The sequence below is a fragment of the Phaethon lepturus genome, unplaced genomic scaffold, assembly GCF_000687285.1.
Source record: "Phaethon lepturus isolate BGI_N335 unplaced genomic scaffold, ASM68728v1 scaffold169, whole genome shotgun sequence".
Taxonomy (NCBI): Eukaryota; Metazoa; Chordata; class Aves; order Phaethontiformes; family Phaethontidae; genus Phaethon; species Phaethon lepturus.
In genome coordinates, this window is record NW_010562517.1 from 17,959 (window position 1) to 22,545 (window position 4,587).

Sequence of the window (4,587 nt, forward strand, 5' to 3'; positions counted from 1 at the left end):
TCCCTATTCATTTAAGGGAGGAATTGTCAGGATTTGCAATAAACAAGATAAATATACTGAAAACTGAATTTTGTCTTTGTAATCTAATGTGCTTGTCAGTGGGGCTGTAATGCTATTTCTGTGCCTGGGGCACCTGCAATTTAGAATGCGTTGAGTGGGCTTTAGCTTATCAGAAAGGTTTAAGAGCAGCAACAGATTTAGTACTACGCAGTTGTCAGCTGAGTTCAGTGACAACTTCGTGATTACTGAAAGATAGGTATATTTCCATGGGGAGACTGACCCAGAATAGATGGCAGTTTTCTATCACATGCTCAGTATCTTAAGTTACTCTTGAATTAATGTTTTGTCACTAATTCTTGACCTATACTTCATTCTCCACAGTTTTATTTTGAAAGAGTCACTGTCCCAAGTTCAGGTTTCTTGTCACTTATGTCAGCATTAATTTCTCTTCTACAATCCAAGAGCCTTGTCCTCATCTCAACATTTCCTAGCATTAAATTTCTGGGAAGGTAAATTTAACTTACTTTACTTTCCACAAATGTGCTCAAATACTCACTAGAAATGCATTTTGTAAGGTTCAGTTGTAGTTTCTACATAAACAGCTCCAGCAACACCAGCAACAGTACTTGCAGAATTGGATGCTGTTCAGCGGACCACATCTTGCATCCCTCACAGTCAAGTGTGCAATTCCCTTTTGTAACTCCAGCTTCCTGAAGAGGTGGGGGAGGAGAGGGCACTTGCTAACCTGTGCCCCAGGCTGTCTTCTGCCTGTCTCAGTGGCACGGTGATGGCTGCTGCTCGGGTCAGAAACACCCTTGCACCAGCCAACCTTCATCTGCAGCTGGGGTAGGTCATTGTTCCGGTCCCACAGTTTTGGGGTTACCAGAGAGCCCTGGGACAGGCAGGCAAGCCGCTGGGATGACAGGCCACTGGGAGAGGGAGCAGGTGACTGAAGCTGTGGGAAGGGGCTCGATACCAGCCCTGTGGTAGGACACAGCATCTGAATGGCTCTGAGAGCATCTAGTAACCTTACCTTGGCAAGGCCAGCTGTTACCATAAATAGGCCCCATCTGTGCAAGGCTTCAAACAACATTTATTTGATATGCAAGGGAATAAATACGTAATTTTCCTCTTGTGAATAATGGATAATGATGTGGAAGTGGTCTGCCAGTGACACTTGTGGGAGGAAGAGTTAAATATCTGCTTGCCTAATCAGCAGCGTATTTGGTGTCTGCCATGGATTTGAATTGGGAAGCTGCTTTTTGAATTAAAAGGAAGATTTTTAAGTGCTGTTTTTTTCTCCTAACAGCAGCCAAGTTCATGCCAACATAACAAACAGGCTTTGCATTTCTACTGGTTTCTGTTTCTTTTGGCTAGTATTGTTGAGACAACGGTTTCTCCCACACCTGGGGAAACACAGGAGAGCTGTTAACACTGCCTCACATGTGCAAGTCTGGCAATGCCATACCATAAGCATTAGTGCAGGCAGGTATTATTTAGGCTGTTCGTCACCTTGTTTGCATGCACAGCTCAGTGACTGTGCATGGAAATGCACTGCTTCTAGCACTGGGAGGTTTTCCTCTGCTTTTAGCTGTACAGACACCAGGAAAATGAGTAGGGAAATTATGCAAAAACTTTCACCAAGAAAGAGGCACTCCTGTGATTTAGAAATACGTCAACAGGGGAGAAACTGCAATAGCTTTAATCCAAATCACAGCTGTAGGAACAAACGAGAACAGGATATGAAGGTCCATTTCTAGAAGTGATCCAAAAGAAGGAGATGATAGTGTTACCACCAAGACAGGTGTTGGTCTGTCCCCTTCAGGAAACATTTTGCCAGTCCCATCCACATACAGAAAGGTGCAGGCAGCTGTCTGGAAGAATGCAGCAAGGAGCAGCAACATTTCAAAAAACTTGAGAGTGTCCTAGTGAGGAAGTGTTCATTGGGTTGTGAGCTGCATCGAATGAGTACCAGGGCACAGGACTGGGTGAACCCAGAAGCTTTTTGTGGTTGTAAAGTATTTTTTTAATATGCATATATACACACCACCACATTGTTCTCTTGGCATCAGAGCTCACACTTAAGCAGCAGCAGATCGAAAGCTGCTGTATGACTTCTCTGACCCCCTTCTAAATGCAGCCAGCTGCCTGACAGCAGGTGACGGCTACGACAGGAGCACACGCCAAGCTGCGGGCATCCGGACAGAAGGGCTCTTGACTACCTGGGCCCCAAGTTTCACTCCTAGGTGTTGCTGTAAATGTCCTTCGCACTTCTTGTTAAGAGTAATCCAGGAAGCAGCTGAAAAACAGGTTGTGTGTGCAACATGATTTATGCAAGGGAGCAAACAGTCAAGTCTATCTTACTTTTCCTGGAGTGGGAAGGAGAAAAGCAGGTAAGACAAGCTGAGTTAGTTGATATTCTGTTGATTTTTCAGGCTGCTGCATTTGTGGCGCACAGCTACCGTCTGTGTCTCACTTAGGAAGCCAAGCACATGCCTGAACAGCACTAGTCTGTGAATTAATCCTTCTTACAATTTGTCTGTCTCAGTGTTGACCTCACCCAAAGCTAGCAGGTAGGAGAGAGCACTGAAGAGGAGAGTACCTTCCTCTCCTCCCCTCCCTCAAGCTTCAGCTGCAATTTCACATTTCCAACCTCTTGAGTCTGAGCTGTGTCCGGCGGTCTGAAACCTCAGGATGCCCACACACTTGGCATCCCAGGCTGCTTGCTGTCTGCAGAGCTGGGGCACACTGCTGCCTGAGATGGGGGCATGGGGCAAAGAGACATGGCCAGCCTCCTTGGAGAAATAAATGTGAGAAGATATATGGGAGGAACTTGGAGGGGATCAAGGGCGAGGTCAAAGGGGAAGCAGCGATGAGGATTACTGGAAAACACAAGCAGGTGCAGGTGGGCTTGTGGGAAATGTGAAGATTTGTTAGGTGAGGAAACACTGGTTTGACAGAAGCTGGTTGCTTCTGCAGTGGTGAGACCTGAGGTGGGAAGCAAGATGGAGGCTACTGGACCATGGAGAAATACTTGATGAGGCATGAGGAGAAGGGAAGAGGGGCCCCTGGTGTGCAGCTGGTGCAGCTGGTGTAAGTGTCAGAAGTGGTTTCTTGCCCAGGGTGATACCGAGGGGACAGATAAATGAGAGGGCTTGGCAAAACTTTTGGTTCTTCAAGCCACAAATGGTCTGGACCCGCTGCTGCACGTCTTGGGTTTGGTGTCCTTCACCCAGCCCCAGGAATCTGCTTTGCTGCCTGCTAAGCATTTGGCAGGGAAACCCCTCTTTTCCAAGGGCAGTGGAGGGTATGGGAGGACATTTGGGCAAAGGCAGAGAAAGGTTGTATGTACACTTTGGACTGGGCTCAGAGCATTCAAATGCCACATTGCCCGGAGTAAAACAAAGAGACAACGTGCAATATTCATTAACAGGCTACCCAGAGTTTAGAGGAGGATTTTTTTCTCCTCTTGCTGTAATAGTTAAGTCTAAATAAATGGAAAGCTGGGGCTAGTTGTGGGGGAAGTGAAGCGTGCTGTGAGACAGCAGAGGGGGCATGGCAACTGGGAGCTTGCTGGAGCTCCATCAGCTTAGCAGCCTGCCTATCTACCGAGCAGGCTGAGGGAGGGTGGAGGTGGGGACAGAAAAAGGTTCCTTGTGCTGCCAAGAAACAGATGCTAAGGAGAAACAAGGAGAAATGTGGCTGTGCCTGTTGTGGTCTAGTCAAACAGTGTCTTGTAAGCAACTGGATCAAGCAGCTGCAGTGGCTAGTAACCATGTGCCAGCAAGGAGGGTCCTAAAACTGTGGTGGTGTAGAGAAGATCCCAGGAGGGAGGGGTGATGTCTGTAGAGAGAAGCTGAAAAAGGAATCAGGATGGAGGGGTGACTGTAAACATTTGGAGGTACAACCGGTGTTCTGATACTGAAGAACTGTAGTATGTGGTGAGGGAAGGGACACTTTGTTCTCCTGTGGCTGGACTAGAAGTGATGACCTCTCTAAAGCCACCAGTTTTAAGGAAATTATTATTAAGAATGTGTTTAGCCCCCTACTCTCCCTCAAGGCTTCCTAACTTCTAGTAATCAGAAAGCATTTAGACCAAGAAAGAAGAAAAAAACCTTCAGACTTGAGAAAAGTTGCCCAGCAAAGCCCACTGCTGGTTTAATTAGGCCAGGCCACAAAATCATCCACTTACCTGGAGACAGCACTCTCTTACTGCAGTACAAGAGAAACTATGGGACTTGCTGACAAAATGGGGTGAAGGACCTTACCACCAAGTTCTTGGATGTGAAAGAGCAATCAGGCTCCGAGTGCGTTTGCATTTGGTGTATGTGGGTAAGACGCTTTCCTGCACTTAAAACAAGTTCACTTGACAGATTTGCAGCATGTTCTCCCTGGCTTTACAGCAAGTTTGTGATGTGCATTTTATCGCTAGATAAAAGACTAGACAGGTCCATGACAATACTGGAAATGCTTATCAGAACCTCTGGTAAAGCAGAGTTAGACAACACTGTTCTTGCCATAAGAAGCTGCAGTACAGCAGGGCTGTTGCTAGGGTCTCCGTTTTCAAGGCACTCACCCTGCCGTGAG